General features: G+C 43.4%; 1 protein-coding gene across 2 annotated transcripts in view; it reads right to left on the reverse strand.

The window, feature by feature from the left end:
- The window catches only part of PRICKLE1 (prickle planar cell polarity protein 1), a 66696-nt gene that overhangs the window by 13784 nt on the left and 28014 nt on the right, over positions 1–24898 (reverse strand). Inside the window, exon 1 of one of the 2 annotated variants that reach the window (XM_032688541.1) lies at positions 1650–1747. The exons of the other annotated variant lie outside the window; for it this stretch is intronic. The gene's annotated coding sequence lies outside the window, so the exon portion shown is untranslated. Of the gene's footprint in view, positions 1–1649; positions 1748–24898 lie in introns of those variants that run through there. 2 annotated transcript variants of the gene reach the window in all.

Genomic DNA, 24898 nt, shown 5'->3' on the forward strand with positions numbered 1-24898 from the left:
ATTACGCACATCATCAGGAAGTCCCATTCCCTAGCTACAGAACAAGTAACATATTTACAGTGATCTTTATAGCTCTGTGCTTGGAAAATCTGGATCCAACTGATGATCAGAATCTGTATCAGCACCAGCGACTTCTTCAGCTGTTGACTCCTTTGAGTAACGAACTACCCAGAGCAGTGGGGGAAAGAACGGAGCCTGTCTACTTGTCCATTCAACGGACCTCTAGATGGACCCTAAAAGTAAGAACTTTTTTCCCTTTCATTAGCCAGCGAACAAGGACCGACAGATGAGTTAACTGCTTTCCTCCTCTAGCATTCCAGCGCAAAGATTACTTTTCCAACTGAAAATGAGACTGTCCTTCTCAGGGTATTTTCTTTTGACGAGCCACACTGCAAAGACAGGCTACCTTCATTAACAAAAGGAGGAAGCCCCATGACAAAGCATCACCCCACGCCAACACATCTGATTTGGCCGTGTTATCCTTGGCACTTTCCAGCGCTGATGGAAACTCAAGCGCACACTGCAGTAAGGCAAGACCCAAACTTCCAGCCGAGGAAGCCGTATTCTCACGGATGCTTCCCCCCTCTCTCCTTAGGAGGGTGTACAGATTTAGAAAGAAAGAAATCTTGCCTTTTACAGTCTCCCATTGATTTTTTTAAATTCTATTTTAAACAGCAGCCAGACTTTTACTCCAATGTACACATATACTCAGGTTTCACCCCGTCACCTGTTGGCTCTCGAACAACACCCTTCTTTGTTAGGGCTCACAGCCCTCATTTGAGACAAGTTTCCAGTGAAAACACTTGAAGAAAGTGTTCAATAAGTCACAAGGCTGGAATTGTAAAGAACAGAAAAATAAAAAAATTCTGCGCCTAGCCTTGTGTACCGACAGCCCCGCCGCGAGCGCTTATCCCGGAGGAGCCGGGACGGTGCCGTTCTCAGCAGGCAGAGCTCCCTGAAGGACAGGTGGGGTTCTGTCCATCCTGACCAAGTTCCAAAGACGTTACGGTGGGGCAGAGGCGCCTCCAGCCCCTCGGCTCCCCACGCTCTGCAGCCGGATGGGCGAAGGTACCGGCATCCACTGGCACCCACCCACTCACCCTGCCCCTCCGGCCGAGCTGCCTCCAGGGAGAGCGGATACAAGTAACCGCAAATTACCTCCGTACGGCACCAAAACAGCGGCCAGGCTGCCGCGGAGCCGGGGCAGGCGGCGCAGGAGAGGCGATGCCGGCTGCAGACCCGACCCGCGCCCCGTCGCGGCAGATTCACACCGAGACCCGGAGCTGCACAGACCCGCGCACCCGGCCAGGCGCCGGCAGCTCCCCGCGGCTCCTTCCCGTGCCCGGCAGGTCCCGAGGAGGGGCCAGCGCCAGGCACGACTCTTCCGAGGGCAGGGGCGGCGGGGAGCTCCTCCAGCCTTGTCCCTGCCGGGCGGCGCCTCCACTTCCCTTCCCCGTCCCGCCTGGTGGGAAGCGCAGCGGGAGAGATACCTGCACCGCCCTCCGTCCCCCTCCCCCGGGGCGGCAAGCCAGGGAGGAAGCAGCCTCCCGAGCGCTCCTCCCCAGACTCGCCCCGGAGCGGCAGCACCTCCCGCCTCCCCCCGGGGGGCTCCCCCGACCCCGCCGTACCCCAGCGCCGCTCCTCGTCACCGCTCCTCGTCAGGCGGCGGGAAGAATCTCTCCCACCAGCGATCTTCGTTCAAAGTGCTGCCCGAGGCGGGGGAGGGAGCGAGGGAAGGGGGAGCGGCTCCTGCCACCGGTCCCAAGGCAGGAAGGGTCGTCGGCCCCGCCGCCTGCCCACCCGAGGGACCGAGCGCCTGCAGAAGCAATAAATTCTGCGCTCAGGACACGATGGACAGCGCTTTTGTTCGTGTTTACGCCTGAAATAGATTTCCCACCCCACCCTGGCCACGCTCCGGCCGCCCCGGGCTGACCCTGCCCGGCCCAGCTACTGCCGCCCCACGCACTGGGACGGGAAGGGCTCGGGTCAGGACGGGAAATCATTTGTTCTAGATCGCTATGCGCGAATAATAAAAATAATAAACCCAGTTTGAAGCCGACGACCACAGCGAGCAGCCGTTCATCGCTGTCTCTTCTGGCACATCTCAAGTGGGAAAGAGGTGTCCGAGCCCCAACACATGTACAGAGAAGTAGCACCGGGACTACCGGTGCATATCCTAAGCGGCTGCCAGCCGCCGCTTTTACCACTTCCCCCACCCCCGTAGGCATAAAAAGCACCGAGAGGTGGCTGTTTCGGCTTCAAAGGCAGGCGGCCACCTTCCCCCCGGCACCGCCAATGTAACCGTGAACACTGCGGTCAAATTTCCTCTTCCCTCCCGCTCTTTTGTCTCCCTGGGGAAGTCATTATCAAAGGGAATTTATTCGCGCTGCATCTCGGGGTCAAAGCGGCAACACACACACCCCACACCCACCCCGCTTCCGCTGCGAGGGGCAGCGGTGACCTAGCCCCGTGTCGTGTCGTGTCCCGTCTCCCCCCGAGGTCCCGCGGCCGGGGGCGGCTTCATCTGCCAGGACCCGCCGCGCGGGACTGAGACGGGGCACTTCACAGACACTTATCGCTTCCCCCAGGAACCGAATTTGCATGGATTCAAATTCATTCCTCTAAATTTGAATGGCTTTGTCCGCAGGGCGCTGAGGGAAGCCAGCCCTGATGGGTACAGGCACGGCGGCTGCCGCTAGAGCAGCGTCCATGTTCCCAGCCCCTTATCCCCCCCGTCCCCACGGGCTCCCCTAACCCTCGGCCAGGCACACGCGAGTTCTCACGGAGAAGCCCACACCCCCTCCTCCCGTGGGCTGATTCCCCACGGCCAGGAGCAGGCAGACAGACCGGCCGGCCGATGGATCAGGACCAACGCCGGGCTATCTGATCTCACGTGGCACAGCCCATCCCGGGCTAGCGACGCTAAAAGCACCCGATCCCGACCCGATCCCCACCACCGACCGACTAGATGCGCCCAGAGACCATTACACCTGTAACCGTGGGTGAATTCAGGAGGCCCCGCGCGGATCCAGCCTCAGGGAATCAAAGCCACACTCTGTGGCTCCTGCGATGGAAAAAAACCTGCTGAAACTCCAGCAAACTAACCAGCTCCCATCCTTCCACACCCCATTTTGCTTCCATAAGCAGTTTCGCTGGTTGTACTACCTCCATTCTGAAGCGGCTAAGTAATTTTGAGGTCAAAATTGGCATATCACCTGGACAAACTTTACGAGACCCAGACTGTTCCTATTCTGTTTGTTGGACTGAGCAGACCCCATGTGGCGGCCAGCTGAAAATCTGCCAACTCCGTCCATCATTAGTCAAAAATGGAAATGTCAGGAATAATGTTTATTCTTTCCCACTACGTGACTGAATAAATACCAACAATTTGCATATATCCTTTTCCAGAGGTGCTTGACCTTTTCGCAGCACCTCCCCACACCAGGGGCTCAACACCTCTGCACAGCACATTGCAAAAATGAGAATCACCTTTGGAAACTTCTGCACCACAATCAACACAATGGCTGCAGATAAGTTTGTGAAGTTTCCTGACCATGAGTCTACTGAAGCCAACAAAGAGATGTTCACTTACACTCCTGATCAGTCAAATTGTCCCCCATTTACTAAAGCTTTCCCCGACACTGAAGTGTCGGAGGATATACAGAGACAGTTGGCTGCATGGCTCTTTTTTCCCTGGATTTTTCTGGCTTGAGCACAGAAACTACTATATTGTTCTGGACAGTGCACTTATAGAGTATCAGACCAAAACCAACCACTGTGATCTTCTAGTCTGAACTAATGTGCTCATAAGATTTTCCTACCATTACTGGCTGCATGAACAAAACATCTGATCTTGATTCAAAAGTACCAGCAATGAATAACCCACTACAACTCCTGTTAAATCCACTACAGTCCTTGTTAAATTATTTCAAGTAGTCAATTATTTTACACTGTTTTTTTTATTTTTTTTTTATTTTTTTTTTTTTTAAATCTCAAATTGCTGTGTTTCAGTGTTCAAACACTTGATTGTATGGTACCCTTGAACGTTAGGCTAAAGAACCAGCTATCATAACTCCCCTTAGGCATTTGCAAATTGTGAAATTCATTCCTGAACCACCTCCTTTGATTCACGCTGCTTCCACAAGAACAAGTGTGTTGCTATGATTTTTTTCTCTATTTTTACACAACAAATACTACAGCATACATACTTGTTATGTGAAGCATAAACTATGCTACAGAAGTTGCCTAAAAAAAAAAAAGACACTGAAAAGACAGGCACAAAACAACTCGCCCTTTACAGCACGTACCACATTCTTGACTGTGTTTGGGTAGAGTTGATCCTTCAAACAACCGAATGCTTCAAGGGACCTGTAATGGATATGGAACCTTTTGCCCTAAGGTATTAGCACAAATTTAGTCTGGGTAACAACTTTCTTTTACTACTGACCAGGCCAAAGGTGTTCTCTGGCCTGTAAGAAATTTGCTGAGTTGTCAGTGTAGTTTCCCAGTTCCAAGTTATCCACATCAGGGACCATCCCCTGACATAACCTGGTAATTGCTACCTTTGTTGGCAATCACAGAAGAGAGACCAAGGAGCAGAAAACTAATTAACCGCTTGTGCTTCAGAGGCAGCTTCTCCAGGTAGGACAGTGGCTTAACACCCACCTCTCAAGCCCGATTAGCTCTGTAGATAAACAGAAGAGTTCACCCTCTGCATCATCACCCTGTAATGATCACCACCTCCATCCCAAGAATTTTAATTAAGCATCATCTCCCCTGTTCATTTAAAATAAAAAGTCGTGAGTCAGCTATGAAAGGTAAAAGCATGCAGTAAGGTGGATGGAAGCTAGAACAAAAAAAAAAATCTCAGTAATAATTCTTTCAGAGAAGTCAGTGAGAAAACTCTTCAAAATAAACCAGGTTTTGTGTTTTGAAATAAAACAAACCACGAAAGGTTTTCCATATACTTGACAGCACAGGAGGAGTCCATGGAGCCAGAATTACAACCCAAGGGGTGGTTATGCACAAATCAAAGCCAATCTCTGATGCAGGCAGGCAGATATGCCTTTCAGGAACTGTAGAGACAGTGACTTGACCATGTATGGTCCTGCCTGTAGGTTACAGCACAGGGAGCTCTAGGACTCATTTACAGCACCAAAGTCCTTTCTACCTTCAGTGGTCCCTGGTGTATGCTCCAAGAAGTGAAGAGACCAGAATAAGGGAAGCAGTTTCACCATGATCTGAGATGATCTACTGCAAAACCCAATCCAGTGAAAAATGCTGGTTTAATTTCCTTGACCTGCCAGTGTTAGCACAAGGAAAAACCATGATGGAGTCCTTTGAGGCTGGACTGTTGTGGAGCTGCAGGCTCAGTTCCCGGCCTTGCTTCCTCTGTCTTCTGGGAAAACTGGCTGTTTATACACACTTGCTTAGGTGGTATATAAGCAGCCTGACCTCCAAGACCACTTTACATTTACTATGTTTGCCTTGGTGTGTTCAGAAACCCCTGTGGACATCCACTTGCATTTCTAGATACTTGGAATGTCTTGTCAAACCCAGCCTTAGGTTTCCTCTCACAGGTTAAGGATATGAGCGGGTGGAAGTATGCCTTCATAGGTGGGAACAGTTTGCACTATTTTATCACTATAGACAATCACTAGGAGACACCTGACACACTGGATGTCCTTGAAGCAAAGCTCAAGCCTTGAAGGACCCCAATGGGCCACCAACCCCTGTCTGAGCTACTTCATGCCTATTGCTATAGGTGAAACCTCTCCCCGTTCAACACTGCTTCCTCCTGCCCACCCAAATGGGAGAGTTTGGTGCCAACAGTGGATCACCATGTGCTGCTGGGAGCAGAGGCAAACCAGTGCTGTTACCAACATATTGGGGTCTCTCGACTGTGCTGCTGACTGGTGTCTTTCTGTATTTTCTTTCTTGAGGCTACAGAGAAAGGGCATTGAGGCAGCATCTTATGAGTTCGGATGGCTCCAAAGTCTGGACCTTTGCCAATTTTTAAATAATGTTTAAAAATAACATTTAAATAACATTTAAAATCCAGAGAAAACCAGCTCTGTAGGAGACAGTAGTAAAACACAAGAGATGATATGCAATAGAGGAGAGATACAGGAATTAAAAGGAAGAATGCATGTGAAATGCAACAAGTTAAAAAAAAACAAGAGTAAGATTACTTTTGCCCAGTAAGGGTCTGTGATTAAATGAGGGTGCTTAGTTTCCACTCTCTTCTTTGCTGCATTCCCTGTCATCCTAAAGCTTGCCTTTTGCCTGCCTCAGTGTCAATGCAGAGGGGACACTGCCACGAACGACTTTAGAAAGTAAGTCAATACATCCAGTGGAAATAATAACATCAGATAACAAAATGAGACAATCAAGTAGCACTAGGCAAATAAATAATAATAATACAAAAACTCGCTTTTATTTTCACCAACCAGTAGTACATAGATCCGCTGAGGCATCAAGCAATCAAGCATCAAGGAGAGAACCAGTGCTTACACCAGCTACAGATGGACTGAGAACTGGCTGGCATCAGCTACTGTGTTGGGAATGCTTGACTAAGAGAGGTTTATTTTATTTCCTTTCCTTAATGCTCTCAGAGTTGAAGACCAACACACCACCTAAAACCACAATCCTACTTCGCTTCAGGAGCAAAGAATTAAAATTTCATTAAAATGCCATTCCTTGTCAGATCGGGCTAGGACTTGCTCCTGAACCAACAGGTCTCTTGCTGTATCTGGAAACTCTTAACCCCACAGGCTCATCTGAAGACAGTAATCTTGATTTTATTGTAATTGGCTCTGCACAGCCCACAGTCACACAGGGCAGAGGTAACTGCCCCACAACACCACCACAACCACCAGCTGATGGGCATGAGTGGGGCTTCCCTGCCCACGCTGACACCCACGGTTCATCAGTGCCCTGTTCCCAGGCTGGACAAGGCACAACAAAGTGCGTTGCAACAACATGTGCCTGCAACATTTTGCCAGTAGCAGAGGCTGAGGCAGGGTGGAATCGCTGCCTGGGGTTTTAATAACACCCCAGCACAAACACCATTATGCAACGGGGAAGGTGTTGCAGAGCCAGGGCTAATGCACTGTTTGCTTATTGAGGGAATTTCAGTCAAGTATTGTGCCAAAGCCTGTGTGGATGGTGCATGATGACACTCTTATTCATGTCAAGCTCTGCTCCCAGACCTGCCTCTGAAGAACTTCTCACAATTTATCTAAATTGGTTTGGAAATTGATTTAGATTAAAAAAGGAAATGGCCCATTACTCCAAAATGGGCACCAAACCAGCCCACGTTTACATGCCTGGGCAAATAAACTCTGTGGATCTTCTACTGTGGTCAACATTTATACACACACACAAAGGGACATTGACCCTAGGAGTGGGGCATCCATGTAAAGAAAATAATAACAACAACAAAGTAATATTATAAACTAATAATTCAAACAAATATTTGACTAGTATTTAAAACCAAATTTCAAACCCTTTGTGAGTATAGTTTTATTGCACAAGTGATGCTCCAGTTATACTCAGTCTTCCCTGTCACTGGCAATACTTTTCAAAAACCTGAACTCGGGAAAAAGTGACTGAGTTTAAGTGAAGGCAGTTTGACATGGAGGATTACAACTGCTCCTGCAGCATTATATCCAGGAAAAACAGAACTCAGTTTTAAGCCAAAGATGAGATATGCAAAGGTTTCTGGTAACCTTCTCTTGCTTAAAATCTGCAGGAGGGAAATCCAACAGCCATTGAAACAGGTACCCTACACAGTTCTGTGTGACCATTTTCCACAAGCTACATGCACAGCACACTACAAATACAGGGGAGAGAACAATGCTTAGATTAACTATTAGTTTATTTTACCAAATTAATCTCACAGGTCAACCTCAGGGCAGAAAGTGATGCAAGAAGGATGCACAAATGTCAGGTGGATAACAAGATGCATTACACCTTTATTAGCTTTCCTTAGTACAGCGCTGCAAGAGACAGCACCTGATGTCAGCTGTCAAGGCTGAAGGCCATGAAGCTCTACCAAAAGGCATCACCAAAACCTGGTAAGTATTTTAGTATTTTGCATAGAAAGATCAATGGCTAAATAATTATCTGAGCCAGGTGAGCCTAGGAACAATGCTCTCACTTTTTGCTCAGCAAACAAAAACCCCTGTCTCAAAGCTGAGCGGGCTTCTACTTCACCAGAGGTTCACTGCTCATCTATCCAGCCAGCTCATGCTCTCTGCCACTACTGTTACTGTAGCTTTCTTGATTTGTATAAGGTTTCTTTTTCTTCATGCTTTAGAAAGCTTATCATGGGTTAGTCAGCATCCGAATGACACACTGACTCCAGACTCTAACACACAATTTTTCAATGTGTTCCCATACTTTGTTGCTGCCCTAAAACAAAAATGATACTCAAATCTCCTCCTCCACCTTCTTATTCTTTCCAACTCTGAAACAAAATTAAAAAATAGGAAGAAAAAAAAAAGAAAGAGGAATAAGAAAAAGTTCTCCACCTAACTGAAGTTCCTTCAGTGAGAGCCATGAAGGTCTCCCCCTCACTCCCATGTTGTTCTTAAATGCACTGTAAACTTACATATGCTGGCATATGTGTCTTGTTTCCCAATGGAAGTACTGTTAATGTAACCCATTACTCCAAAATGGGCACCAAACCAGCCCATGTTTACATGCCTGGGCAAATAAAAATTAGTGCTAAGGGGGTTTTGCCCTTAGTACAAACTTCACCTCACCAACATTACTCTAACTGTGTATGACCAATAAGATATGGGGTAAACATGCATGGCTGAAGTTTGCTGTTTCTTTTCCTAGGAGGGGGATGATTCAGCACATTTTCTGGAAACCCAAAGAGGCTTTCTGCTTAACATAGTGAGGAATGCTGATCTGGAGGTTACTTCCTCCCACCTCCCCACCCCCCACCTTTTGCTTCTTTTTTTTTTATTTTTGGGGGAGTTGGTTCGTTTGGTTGGTTTGGGGTTGTTTATTTGGTTTTGCGTTTTTTTTTCCTCTAAGCATGATTAGTTTTTCTCTGCTGGTTTAGCTCACAGAACGGGATGAGTTGAGCACAACTGTCAGTATTAGGATGGGATAGGAGGAAAGCTGAGAGGCATGGTCCCACTCCTAGTAAGAAGCTATCTATCATAACTACACTGACACATCAAAACCACATCAAAAGGCAGTCAGGAAGACGGCTTCAACAGCACTTCTCTCAGTTGCATGCCAAGTAACCTTCGGATTACAGACACTGAAGTATGAACTGAGGAGAAAGATTAGGCAAGAAGTGCTAGATCAATAAAACCCTCAGACCTAGTAGAGTCACCATCCACAGGCATTTGAAAGGATAAGGGATTGGCTGGATGGTGGCACTCAAAGACCTGCAGTCAATGGCCCGATATGCCCCTGGAAGTGTTCAAGGCCAGGTCAGATGGGGCTTTGGGCAACCAGTTCCAGTGGAAAGTGTCCCTGCCCATAGCAGGGGCTTCAAACTAGATGATCTTTAAGGTTCCTTCCAACCCAAACCATTCTGTGATTCAGTGGTGATACTATGAAAGAGTATTCCCTTCACTACAGAAGTAAGCATCTAGTGGTTGGACATATAAAAGTGCTCCTTTCCTTCTCTTCATCTCCACTGCACTTGAACTGAAAGGCCAAGTGGGCAGGCAGTGTCTGTTCAAGAGGCGAGTTATGTCTGTTTGTTCAGGAGCATAATATTGAAGATCTCAGTTAAACCAATTATTCAAATAGAAATCCAGTTAATTATGTTTCATAACTAGCAGTCATTATCCTTTCCACACCAATTGGTAAGATAATTAATTGTAACTACAATAGGGAAAATTAGTTTAAATCCCCTACATATCAAGCTTCATCTCAACATCAGCATGACATTACTACAGAAAATTCTGGAGTCTCCAATACATATGTATATTCTTAACTGTATTTATAGAAATGTTTGCAGACTCTTAAGAATATAAGGATATTTTAGGAGGAAAATATTTTTGATTATTCATAGTACTGCAAATCCATATGTATGAAGCAAACAGTACAAATGAGATGTTTTAAGAACACTCAACTGGTACCCTTGACATGAGTGACCTTTGTAGAAGCATCCATTGATCCTGAAGTCCTCATGGTAGTGTCAGCTGCTTGAAACAGCAGCTGCTTGACAATACTTGACACCTGATACTCAGCTGGCAGCCTCTGAGCTTAAGCTACACCCCACCTGGGCTTGCCAGCACATCCCAGCTTTCTCAGCAGCTTGCTCAGGGCTGGATTCCTTGAAGTAGTAATGCCTAGCTTTGAAAGAGTACCAGAATTTAATGGAAGTGAACAAGTGGTAATGCAAGCTATGGCCATAGACAACATAAGCTTCTAGAATAGACAACTGCCACCCCCGTTTTCTTAGAATATATTTACATTTCAGCCACCATGAAGTGAACCATTTTACCATTGCTACAACTTCCAATGTCAGAGGCTGAACTAATCTACTCAAGTGTCAGCCACTTGCACAAAGATAGCTCAAGACTAATTTCTAGAATTCTGCAGTTTCTAAGGAAAAAAGTTCATCACTTTCAGCATAAGACAACAGAAAAACATTCAAACTTCTCCAATACATGATGTTTCATTATCTTTAAACAGTTCTGAAAGCGTATACTTAAGAGAGCAAGATGAACTCAAGGCAAAACTCTAAATTTTGACAAAGCAGGTTTTGTTAAGTAAAACTGTGAATATCAGAGCTGCTCAATATGACTTTAGGATATGTCTGACAGGTGATTTGTCAGACACGGACGTTTTTAGAGGCCTGAAAAATGGCAAGTACATACAGAGTCTATAAAAAAGTCCTGAGAATACTCATGTATGCTTAGTATTAGTTCCAATTTTCAATTATTTAGTCCCTTTAACTTGCGTATTTTCCTGACTTGCTTTCTTGTCTACAGCAAATATTGCTTAGGACAAGATTAATCTCAGATAATCATTAAGCAGGGGATAAGATAAGAATAAATGTTCCACAACAGCCATATATACACCTGACTCTCCAGCTTAATGTAATATTTGAATTTTTCTGTTACACACGCATCCCTCCCTCCTCAGTCATCGTCTACTTTCTCTTCACTGGTACTCTTTCACAGTACTCCTTTTCTGGTAGGCAGAAGTAATGAGTCAGTGATAATTGTGTTGTTTTTGTAAATGCAATTGATTAACAGCTGGTCTGGACTTCCTTCCACGTGATAACAGGAACTCAAGTCTTTTGAAGGTACTCTGAACCTTCCACTGTCCAAGTTTTAAAAGCAAGAACCACTTTTTCCAACAAGAGCAGGGTGGGGATTTGGGCAAGAACCACATTTTAGGTTTGGATGATTGCTTTCATCAGCAAATATCCCACACACATCTCCAGACTGCTGTGTAAGCTCCATGCAGAAAGAGGACTTTAAGAGATTACTAATGGGCACATCAAAGAAGAGAAAAAAGATAAAAGGTTCGAAAACATCATCTAGTTAAAATAGCTACAATTTCATTAGAAATGGATGAATTAAGAATGGAGAATCCTGACCTTGTTTTGAGCACTGCTACTGCTTTCTCACCAACTTGATGCCATTATGGCAAGTTAGATTAGAACGTTCTTTCTCAATCAATTCTTGGTGTACATGTCAGATAATACCTAAAATTTTGCAAGACTTAGTTACCATGCAAAGATCCAGAAAGGGGCCTGCTCAGCTGCAGTAAAATCCGCTCTCACAGAATTTTATGTAGCTAGTTTGCACAACATTAAACTACAGAAAATAAGAAGGCCTGTATAAACCCAGACTGGCTCTGTGTTGGGACAACAGAGCTTCAGTGTTACTCAGCTTCCAATTCTAAGTTAGATAAAGGCTGGATATACTTCTTCCCTACTCATCACAGTAGGGAAGACCACTTTTGGAGAAATCTGCATAGTCAAAACCAGCATGTAGAGTAGGGTGAGAAGCATGCACTTGGCACTGCATAGCAAACCCAAGTAGATGATGACTTGTTAAAATTTCAGATTGATCAACTTCTGCTTGATACCATTGTACTATGTCACTGTGACTGATTGATTCTTCAAGACATGAATGATCAAATGGCATCAGCTGTGCCATTGGGACAACACAGCCTGCAAGGGGAACAACAGACCTTCAGGAAGGAGGAAGAGGAAGAAAGCCGGGGAAATGGAAGAGGGCAGTTAGTACTCTACAGCTTAGATGCTAGAGTAAGACCTTGTACCTAATTATGACTTTATTACTCAGCTGCACATAACTGCATGGACAGGTTGCCTCTTGATTCTCTAATCTACAGAAGACAGTGGAGCTAATGGAAAAAAGTCAAAAAATTGAAGCAATAAACTGATCCTCCTCAGCAGTGGATTTACAATAGAGATCCGTTACCACACAGTGAAAACGACTGAGGTAAGTTTAAGAGATGCAATTATCCGTAGCTTTTCCCCATTAAGCCTTGTAACTCTCTCAATGAGAATTTAAGAGCATACATATTTCAACTTCTATGTGAAGTTAATAACTTCACAAGAGACAAACAGTGGAACAAGCCTTCACATTTTGTCTATCCACAATAAATGCTGGAGAGCAAGTTTTTGGATCAAGCTATTACCTCTAATTACACCTATCTGTATGAATAAATGAGAACTAGTTTGCGTTTTTCCCTGATCATTAGCCTCATTTACAGAAGTGTTACGAGGCCATTCTTTTATCCATTAGCGTGAATTAAGTGATACCCTGCTGGGTGCAGGACTGTTCAGACAGCTGACTGCGGAGCAGCTGCTCTCCTCCTTTGGTATTGAATGTTGATTAGCATCATAGCACATGACACACTGCAGGGCAGATGTGTGTCCACTACAGCACATAACACTGAATGAGAACCCAAGCAATGCCCATCCTTTAGAAAGCCAGTCTCTGCCTGAACACCCAGGCAATAATAAGTACATGGTCTGCTTGAGAAAGACTGAATCCCTCGAACAGTGGGCTTTTTTTTGGACAATGCTGACTACCTGAGGCAGAGCTGTACATTTCTTAGTTACCCGAAGCAGTAGCAAGCATACCCCCTGCCAAATAATATCTTGTCACATTTCCCAGGAAGATACTTGTGTATTACCCTTGAATTTTGATCTATGAGACCAAATGAAGCTTCTATATCATTAGACCCATGCAGAACATCTAAAGAAAGATACTGCAGCTATGAAAACAAGTGCCCCATACAAACTAAACTCTTCAAATATGGATCAAGGTATAGTATCACCTTCCTGTGACTACTAACACATCACCAGCATTCTTTGTCAGCTTTCCTCATCTGAAACATGGGCTGATACCACCTTTTTTTTGCAAAGATTTATTACTTATTTGAATGCTACTTTGACAATAGCATAAAATAGTGCATCGTTGTATTATCAAAGTTTTGCTACTTTGATGCTATTAAAGGGAGGTAAAGGAAAGCTTTTCACAACAGTAGAGAAATGCATGTCCACACTGTTAAAAATTTATGGAGAAAGTCTAGTTATTTTACAAGAAAACAGCTTCATGAATACTGACAACAGTAAGGTTTAGTTTTGTTCTGAATGACTAGAACTTGATCAGTAAACCTGTTTCAATCATGCATCATCTTTCTCTTGAAGACCAGTGCAAAACAGAATCCATTTTCCGGCTAATAACATGTTTTGCTCTGCATGGTGCGTCTCTTGCTCTTGGGCACTGATGTAAGCAAAACAGAGAATCCCTCTGGGAGTGCACGCCAAGTTCAGTCACTGGAGTTTATCTAATTACTGTCATAGCTGTACATCTGTTTCAAAGACCAGAGCTAGAACCCTCATGTGAGAGGTGTTCGAAGAAACCAGACATCATTAATCAGGAATTATGAACAAGCATAAAACAACCCCTGCCTTGTTCTGTGCTGTTCACAATACAGTGATTTTGTAGCAGAACATCATAGCATTAACAACAAAGGTTAAAAAATTGTTACATGTATAGCTTGTCCATGGAAAAAGATAAGAAGGGATAGATCACCTCTCTACTTAAAAGAAATAGGAAAAAAAAATTACAGAAGGTCTCCAAATTGCATGCTCTCCTCTTTTTTTCCTCCCACAAACTCAAGGGCACAAAGACATTTTCAGATCTGGTGGAGAGATGTCATTCAGAGGCTGGTTTTGTATTAAGAAGGGTCTTATCTTTTAAACTGAGAATAGACTTAGGTTATGCCAGAGATCTTTATAAACTAGTTCCTGTTTTGATGGCTTTAGCCTCCGTTCCCATGAGCTCAATGAGACCTCTGCTAGAATGCTTCAGTAAAGAGTTAGAGATGATGATACCTCTGCACAGTATGTGAGGCAGCAGTGCCAAACTTTTTTCTGGACAGATCACTGATCTCAGTTTGGTCTCAGAAAGAGTACTCATCATAGCACCTCCTCACCCAGGTCTTCTTTTTACACCTTAAATTATCTTCTCATGTACTGCCTATGCAGAATAATGATCTAACCGCATATATCTCTTGTAGCTGTAGAGTGGTGTTCTGGGGCCTCCCAGCCCACTGTCCCTTTGGAAACTGGCAGTCATCAAAAAGGAAGCCCCCAGAGCAGACTGGGTGAGCAGGTCACACTGAGCACTTCTGCCAGAAGACAGTGCTGAGAACCTCTGGCCCCCAGCCCAGGAGGCACTGGAGAGCATTCACATCAGAGCATGGGTTGGGAGGACCAGCCATGACACGTGAGCCACGAGCTTTCACTGCATTTGCAGCCTGCTCAGTTCCAAATACCCACAGTGCCCCAAATACTGGCACTTAGAGCACCTTGACCCTCTTTTAACGGAAAGGACACTCCAACCATCTCTGCACTGATAAGTTAAACAGGAACAGGGCATAAGTGCAAGCACCAGCCTGTAGCCACTCACACCCTTTCACTGGTGGTACAGTCCATGGCGTGGTTTTGAGTAATCAGCACTACTGGACACAGTGAGTGGGATACAAGAAAAGCCATGAACCGTTCCTACCAGGTGGGCCAGGAAAGGATTGGGCTTGAGTATTTCCATCCTCTCTCCACAGTCCTCCAGTACTAGCTCAAAGAGTCTTTGAATATTCAGTCATGCTTTCATGTAGTACCCCAACATATGCAACACATATGTTGCAACACAGACTCTCAGCACCATGATGAATATTTCAAGCATGTTGAATGTAAAAAAAGACAATCCACCAAAGATTAATGTCTCTGAGAAGGGCATGTATGTGTTGCAGTGTACAGTGCAGGGCAACTATGGCCAAGGGCAATGGATTTGGGCAGTCCGGTCTCAGGGTCAGGGCACCAGTTACTGTTAATGAAACACTGCCCAGACAGATATAGTCTTGGGCTTCTGAGAAGTCTCCCACTGACTTTAATAAAATAAACACGGTTAAAATGGGAAATAGCAGAATAACTGCTGCCTTCCCTGAATTTTTAGGTTTTCATAACTTTCCTTAGAATAACAGAATCATTTAGATTGGAAAATACCTTTAAAATTATCAACTCTAACCGTTAATTAACACTGCCAGCCCATCACTAAACCATGTCCCCAAAGTGCCGCATCTACATGTCTTTTAAACACCTCCTTATTAAAAAAAAATTTTGGAACTAGGATTTACTCCAGCCTGAGTGCTGGATGTAGTTACAAACTTCAATGCAAAACATCTATGTTATAAAATACTTTCAGAAACTCTTTTATCATTTGGAAACTTTTTGATAGCATCCAATTTTTAATAAAAATAACTTTTAGTTTTATACGTATTTGAGAAGCAAATGCAGAGAGACCATTTTTATCAAACTGAAAACAAAATAGAGAAATTTGAAACTTTGAGTTTGGATGATTTTTTAATACATCTTATAAGTGAACTCTAGTTTAGAGTAAATGCAAAGAAGCAAAGGGACTATCAATGCCATTCACACAGACATTAATTTCAGAAGATACTGCTGTTTTCAATCATGTTTAACACTGTTAATTTTTTCTCATTATCAGCAAAACAAAATAAATACATGCTGAGGATAAGGAAACAGCTTTGTTTACCTTCAAAATCATGTGCGTACCAGAACTAAAGCATGTATTTGCCATATGTCAGCCCCTGCCACCCTTCCTTAAATTACAAATTCATTAATATAGCACAGCAGTGCTATATCGTTAGCAAGGAATAAAGCACACTTTAAAGAGCAATGAAACTATTTAGAGAGAAAGGTTTTCCACTGCAGCAGTGTCTCAGGGAGACCAAAGGGGAAACCTGACACGAAGGAATGTCAGCCTGAACTTGATTAATTTGTACTCAGAGGAACGTATCCCGTCCCCCACTGCAATGGCAGCAGCTTCCCACATCATTTTGCTGTACTCTCCTTTACAGCATTCTTCTGATCTGCAGGTTGTCCACCAGACAAATTTGTTCAAATCAACATATTTAATAGAGCCATCTCTTCTCTGTTATTGTCTCAAACTTCACTAATCAAACCATCTGTATTGGATGTGTAGCCTGCCAGAGACGGCTGCTTTGCCAAACAGATTGCACCGGCTGAATATACAAGGTCCTGGTTCAAAACATGCAAATCCAACTCAAACACTCCCATAGGCAACAGCAGCCCTTCCACAAGACCCACACTGTGCTTTCCTGGAATGGTCATACTGGAAACATCAACAGTATCCAGGACAGGGACACAACAAGGCTCAAACTCAGTTCAAGTCTGAATTTTTGTTTCCTTCTCTTTGCTTTCTTGATACTGAGATTTGAGGTAAGTCTAATGGTTCAATTTTAGGGCTCAGAAAGAAAAGCCTTGAAAAGCTTGATCCCTGATTTAAATAAAGCAGATTCTCACCCACACAGAAGAAGCCTGGTGCTTAACAGTCCTCTGCTTGCAAACATTGTTATGTTGTTGAGACAAATGTTATCTTTTTAGAGACAAATGTATCTATGAAGTTTAATGTAGAGAGAGCATTTATTTCTATAGTGAATGAAAACAGAAGTTTTGTAAAATAACTTCCTGACTTATTGGTTTGGTTTGTGGTTTTTTGTTTGTTTGTTTGTTTTTGTTTGTTTTAGAAAAAAGGGAACAGTGAAAAAAACTTTATATCTTTATATCTACAAAGAGCTAAGAGTATCCTCAAAACTCCTTTCCTTGGGAGTTAGGATGCTCAGAAAGTTTGGCTCTTAAATCAACATACGTTTGTATTTAAGTTATATTGTCATTGCTTTCTTTCCGTTCTGTGAGCTCAAGACATGGTTATCCCCTTCAAGCCTGGAAGCAGCACCTTTAGATTGTGACTATTACACTGCCCCACACCACTACTAGGCTAGAGAGAAAACCTTTTGCGATTTAGAAACGCCTGACAACTCTAACGTCCTACAAATAAAAAGCAAGACCTGATAAAAATTCCATTACTTGCTTATTCTGCAGAGATTCTTCCCAGTTCAAAGGGTCAATTTCCCAGCAGGGCACCAGTGCTTATCAGCTAGCTCTGCTGAGCCTTTCAGTTGCAAAGAGAAGTGTTTCTCCAACTGGAATGACAATGGCACTATTAAACAGGCACTTCAAAGATACAGATGTTGTAAATGCTTTGGTTTTTGCCAAGTTCTCTATGCCATCACTATCCAACAGACTTTTCATGCAGAGGTATTTGTCTTCACTAGACCAAATGAAAAGCAGATAATAAAAAAGTCGTGTGAAATGCAGCAAATCCATCACGTGCCTCTACTTCCAAAGCAGGTCCCCTTGTTTTCCTAGGTTCAGACAAGCCCATACCTGGCCAAGAGAGAAACAAGGTTACTACAGTATCAGGTTTGACAAACCTGCTGTAGCAGGAAGCCAGGCCCAGTAGGACCTGCTCTTATCCCACAAACCTGTAACCCTCCTTTGGACAGGAGAAAACACATAGACAGTAGTACTACTGAGGAAAACTTACAGGAGTGGACATTTGGAAGAGCAGATCTATTGATTAGCTGCTTGCCTGACACACCAGCCTGGATTCATTTTAAGCTGGCTGCATAGGCAGGAACTCCCTTGGAGCTGGCACTCCCTTGGATGATCAAAGAGACAAGGGGTTTGTTTGTTAGCTTGCTATATGGAATCAAGGTGAGGAGACTGGGCACAGTCAGCATGGACCGACTGGCCATTCTCCAGTTATTACAGGATCACATGATATAGATCATGCATGTTAAGGTGCAGACGTGGTCATCCCACATCTGCCAGTTTGCATTAGCGCTGGATGCATGTACCTTTATCTAATCTAAGATGACTTGCCTCAGATCTTTCCCAGTATTTGATCTGTGACCTCCCCTCACACATAAACCGTATGTTTTAAGTAAAGATCTCCTAAACTGAGCATAACAAGTTTGCATGTCATTCAGCTTTAAAATTCCTTTTCACTTAGCTCTCTCCCCAGTTTCTTTGGAGCGACGCCAGCCCAGAGTCCCCAGCCTTGGTTTTTTTGGCAACCACTGCTTGGATAGAGCAGCATCCTTGGAAAGAGCACTGCAATGTCTTGGAATGTCTTCAGTGCAGTTCCTTCGATCTGTTAGCTTGGGACACCGGTAACAAGATGTGCCAGAAAGATTATAACAGCAAGAGCTTCATTTCACATGAATGAGGACATGACAGGAAGCTTTTCAAACCAAAACGTTTCCTGTCTGATCAACAAGCCACAGTTTACACATAGGAGTAAACATGTGACCCACAGCAAACCAAGGTCATCTACTCTAAAACATGTCTGTTGAAAGCACAAACAGACCAAATTAAATTAAGTTTTAATTCTAGAAATTAGTTTAAACTCAGATAGGGTTAGATTCAATCTTCACTGAAGGAATTATCCTTTTTCTAGTTACTCTAGTTCCATCCAGATGGGAAAAAGAAACTTTCACTTGGACCTCCCATGATCAGTTTCTGCAAGCACGATTACAAAGAGCACAGGCTGCAGACGAAAGCTATTATTGTAACATCCCAGCAAGTTACACTGTACCAGGAGAGCCCCACATACTTCCCACCTGTCTCAGCAGCAAAGCTGCAAGAGAAGTTCACGTCAATGTATGACACCTCGCAGTGCACATCCATAAGGCAGGGCACATTGTAGTTTTAATAAAACTGACCAAGGCAAAATAAAACCCTTATCTGCAGTGGTGACAGGCTGATGTGTGATAACACTCAAGTTATAAGCAGTTTTGTCTTAGGGCTGTATTCCATCTCAGCTAACACACATTTTATATGCCCTCGCCTTCCATGCCCCGAGCAGTAAAGCAGTACAGCTTGTGATTGTGACTTGCACACAGGTAGTCTCTCTCTTCCTCTCTTTTGTCCTCTCCCTCTCACCTCCCTTCTACTGTGTTCTTTCAGTTAGTCTGGACTAACTGTAGTCAGGACTACAGCAAAACACACAGTTCTTCTGATGTTTTGGGTGATCTTTTATCATTTATACATTTAGTACCTGCCTTGTCTCTAGGAGGAGCAATCTTTTCAGAAAGAACCTGCTTTTCAGAGAAGACTAAATTGGAGGAATTAAGTAGGAGATGTTTTAAATAGCAAATCCTAATAAAAACATAGTTTTTTCTATCAAATACATTCAGGAAGGATTCTCTCAAAGCTTAAAAGCAAGCAGTTGTGCCTGAGACTTCCAGGTGACTACTGCTATGCTTACACAACCAGCACGTACACCATGTACAGCATTCCCTTCCTTGGAGCTGCCCAGTTTCTTTAGACTTCAAAACTTGAGCATCAGAAGCAACTGTAGAGATAAGTCTTTGAGCCTCTGTAAACATGTTGCTTTAGGTGTATACACTTGAAATAGAAAGCATTTCAATATCAAGTCATGTACCTTGACCCCATGAGCCATACTTGCATGACATTACTCTGACAGAGGATGCTCTAAACGTGTGCCCAAGGAAGGGTTTTATTACTCCTGTGGTTGCCAGGGACCATCTAGCCATTTCTCTCCATTAGCATTTAGATGCAGCATATTAATTTTTCCCTTTAGAAGAAACTTGAAGCCAGTATTACTGAAAAATTATCCATGATCTTCAGGTATTTAATAATATTTAGCAGGCTTTACAGGAAGGAAAAATTTAGAGTTAAGACTTCAAGTTTAGCAAGTACTACATGCATGCCAGAGGCATGAGTTTCTACCTATATTGCACACATTTGTTTAAAACAAGTAATTTACAGTGGATTTAATCATATCATTCTGCACTGCTTTTCACAAATTTTGAAGTAGAAAACTATGGAACAGCATATGTAATTTTTAACTCAAGGACAACAGTTAATTTAATTCCACTCTTCCAATGCATAAATAAGCAGGGATCTGACTGCCCAAACAGCTCTACCATGAAAAGCTTAGTTAAGATCTCACCAGTTCATATCTAGATGATTTCCTAGAGAACACTGCTTCAGCTGCTATGCAGCCTGTCATTTTGTACATTACTTGAGGAAAAAGAAACAAAATGCTGAAATAAGGTTTTGCAATGTTCTGGTTATTCTGAAGCATCTCTTCACTGGACCAAGATACGGGAATAAGCATTTATTAAAAATACCACATGCTTAACTTTACAGCATAAGGTACAAGCAAGCCAGGACAACCCTGGGAGCCAAACAAAGCAAGATTCAATACGGTAATGTTTACCAGGAACTGATGGATTAGGTTTTTTAAAATAGTTATGACTGATCTAGAAGAGCTGATCTCTTCATTAATGCTATTATCTTGAGTCACTCCATCATCACCCATTTGGGTTTGCTTATGTTGCTTATCACATTCCAAGCACGGCTCCCTGAGAAAAGTTGCTCTGGAGAGTTCATTTCACGGTGCTAGTAAGAAAAAGGTTTTGCGTTCTCCTTTGTAGTTAAAGGATCACAGTTGCCCACTTGTTTCCTGAGAGAATGCTTCAAAGTGGAAGACCAGGCTAGTCCATCCAAAAGTTTGGAGGGTTCAAGGCTTAGATATGACTTCAAATGGAGTCAGTGAAGAGAATACAGCATTGGGCAGTATGCCCTTCGCCATACGGCTGCTGGGCTCCTTGCCAGTCACAGCTCAAGAGCCAGTACTTGAAATGGTAAAATAAAGAATTACAACCATCTCGGACTGAACCCTTGAGTGCACACATCTGCAAAGATGTGCGTGCCTACACCAAGAAACAGATCAGAAACAGAGACTCATGAGCTAGTCGCGATGCAGGCTCATAAAGCCACATGATGCAGTGCAGCTGGATATTCAGCTTGAGCCAGCAACAATATAGCTGCATTTGCATAGCTCTTGTGCCGCTAAAATTGGATGTCTATATTGCATTCCCCCACAGCTTCTGCTTCCAAGGAAGTAGAGCCAATCTGGGAGTGCTCAGAACACACATCTGGGGTCTAGAAATATTCCGAGTGAAAGCTGACAGGATGAATCACCATCTTTCTGCCAGTGAAAGGAGGAAGAGATTTAACAACCAACCTCCTTCCCCATCCCCAGGCCCTATCCTAACAGCAGCTGTGATACCCAGCAGAAGGGGTGATTCAGGTGAACAGGAGCTAACACCAACAGTCTGGATCTGAGAAACAGATGCTCATAGAAGGAAAAAGATACCAAAGAAAAATGTTCAAAGTGCAAAGCTGTCTAAATGTAGGTTTTAAATAGGCCTTCGGTACTTGACAGAACTCAGGAAAGATTGCTGCTTTCAGTTAAACCTCTGAATATCGGTGAGACTACAACAGCTTAGGTAGACTGAATAGCTATCCACTGAATAGCCTAAATATTACACTGAACTTTATTTTAACGATGTCCAGTGGATAAATAAACAGCACAATCACCACTGGCAATGTTGGGAAACAGCCAACACCATGCAGCAGATCGAGCCCGGACTCAGAGGAGGAAAAGCTCCTCAGGGAGGCCCATAGCCCTAGGCCAAAATACAAGGCAACTCCTGTGCAGAGCACAGAAGGGAAGGGAAAGGTAACACGAAGACAACTGCCATTAAGCCACATAAATCACTGGAACTGCTTATAGGAGGGAAAAGTACTGGGATGAGGAGTTCTGACCATGCACTGGAGGCTGTTTGAGATTGGACTCTGATCTACCAGGCTCAGCAAGTGACCAGGAGATCCCAGGGAAGGGAAAAGTGACAGCAGTAGCAGGCGCAGTAACAGCATCTGCACTTCCAGAGGCTGCCCTTGCAGTGGAGACGCTGCTGGTGCAGAGAGACCATTCCATCAAAAGGCACAGTTTTCAGAAGAGCAAGCCAGACAGCCATGGTATACCATGGTTAGAGAGGATAAGCTGCTCAGTGGAGAATGTACTCTGCTTACATGAAGCCCAGCACCTGCCGCGTGCTCACTCCTGTGCCCAGGAATTACAGATTGCCCAGCACTACCACTGGATTTTGCATCAGATTTCTTTCTGTTTAAGATCTTAATGGTGCTTCAGGTCTCAACTGTTTTGTGATGGTAAAAAGTATCCCTGGCAGTTCTGCTTGGCAAAAGGAAGACCTGCCCCATCATCTGTCTTACTATCTGAAGTGACACATACAGGCCTTGGGATTTCTCTCCCCAAGGCCATCTCACTTTTTACAACTTCCATTGCCAGTACTGATCCAGACACACTGCCTCTCTCCCAACAGTCTGGTTGCTATTCTCAGGACAGGACTCTGAAGTGCAGGGAGGGAAAGATGTTGAACCAAGGCAACAGGGAAGCGGAGCACACAGACTAAGCTACAATGCAGACACGCTTGGCTGCAGGTTTTTGCTCTACGTACATACAAGATACACGTTACATGTGTGTATATGTATGTGTACACACACGCATAGGTAAGACTATAAGCAAGCGAGATTATTCCAGAGCACTTAAGGACACAACACTAGACAGGCTGAGACAAGTAAATAATAGTACAATTTAAAAGAGCACACTGACAGCTAAAAGATGCAAAGTAGTTTATTCTAAGAAGTAGCTCCATCTATTTTATGGTGGAATAATTCATTTTGTATTCAGTAAAATCTGTTTCCAGAGTAACTAACGCAAACTGACTTCAGAACTTTCTTAATTATTTGTGCGGGAACAAGTGGCATTTAACCTGAAATAAGTTAACTTGAAATCCTCAAGCTTAACAAGCCTGAAATTGCCAGTTTTTTTTCCTCTTCATCTCATCCTATGGTTAGAGCTGGAATAGCTATAGTTATAGTTTGTGTAAAGCCATGACCGCTTTTCTAAAAGTGCTAGCCTAGTAGCCAGGTGACACATGTGTTCCACCTGCCTGATTTGCTACACTCTGCAGCCCTGAGCCAGACATGGACTGTTGAAGGAGAAAGAAATCCACTAGGACCAAGAACCACCCACAGAAAGTACATTTCACAAGGCTTCACCAACAGAGAAGAAATAGATTAACCTCTCTCATTGCCTGTCCCAAAACAGGCTCACACGTGTTCTGGTGAGTGGCATGAAAATCTGGTTAGTTTGTACCACAACTCTTCCAGTCACTGGAAGGCCTGAATGCAAGCACATATCTGTGACCACATATTCCTTCACTAGGGCAAACAAATCATGGATATCCCTCTCCCCAGCAAGACAGAGACTTTTTGGAGCTGATCTTTGGAGCTTTGTTGTACTGCATTTCCAGTGCATAGTATTAAGCACATACGAGTTAAATTGTAGAAAGGCCTACTCCCCCACCTCTCAAAAAAAACCCCCAAGAAATTCTGCATCTCAAACCACATCCTTATTAAAAAAATTAATAAGTACATAGTCAGAAGGGTGTGTGCAAACCACTAAACCAAAATTCCTAAGCTCTAATCCTTCCAACAATAAAAACTTTCTGCTTCTGCCAAACCACTTGGTCCATCTGTTTCACTTTCTTTACTGTAAAAGAAGAACTTGGCTTCCTTCACTTCACAAAAGCAGACTGTGGACTCAACCTTATAGTGTCCTTTTCTGAGTAAGTTTTTCTTACTTTTCAATCATTTTCACACCAAAGCTCAGGTCTTGTCTAACAGAAAGCTCAGGTCGATTGTACAAGAACTAGTTCTTGTGCCACTGTCATACACATAGGATTATCTGCTTTTTGTTGCTGTGTTGACAAAACGGCTGGAAAATAGAGGGTTTGGTTGGATTTCTTCGAGGTTGAGGGATAGAGAAAGAGCATCTTCCATATAAAATGTCCCTTTCTTAAAAAGTATAAAATCTGAAGAACCAGAAAAGCATATTTCAGCCAATCTGCTTCCAGGTTTCACACATTTAATTTGAAAGATCAACCTCTGTCCTGAGAATCATGGAACTTGGAGAAAGTACTAAGTATGTATTTATTCTATTGTCTTCTTATCGTGAAGAAAATCTTGGTGTTAAATGGAGAATTCTTTTTTATTAGTCATTAAAGAACTAATTAAGACCTTCTAATACTTCAGTGATGTGAATTTTGAAGAAATTCCATTTGTTGTCCTTGTACCTTGCCCAAACCTTCAAAAACATATGCTTTGGAGAACCTCGACCACCACTCCATCAAGATCTAGGTAACTAATCCAACACGCTTTGTACCTAAGAAAAGAAACAATTATTTAATAAGAATATATACCACTAACTGCAACCATTTCCAGGCCTTCTACTTCAAGGTATGAAGTGGCTTGAGAGCACCTTGAAAAATGTCTTCTGGAGGCTACCTTAGAGGAATTGCTCTTGTGGGTGGATATATGTAAATAAGAGTTTTCTGCTCCTGTAGGTTTCATATGGAAACATTTACTAAGTTATACCAGCATAATGGCTGTAAATCTCAGAACAAACCTTCTCCTTCAATATTAGATGCTTCACCTCAGATTTTATTTGTAATTAAAATGTTCCACAGGAAATAATAACCATAGCCTTAATTAGGTAATTAAACCTGTTCTTGGAAGACTTATGTA

The sequence above is a fragment of the Chiroxiphia lanceolata genome, chromosome 5 (assembly GCF_009829145.1).
Source record: "Chiroxiphia lanceolata isolate bChiLan1 chromosome 5, bChiLan1.pri, whole genome shotgun sequence".
In the NCBI taxonomy this organism is placed as follows: domain Eukaryota; kingdom Metazoa; phylum Chordata; class Aves; order Passeriformes; family Pipridae; genus Chiroxiphia; species Chiroxiphia lanceolata.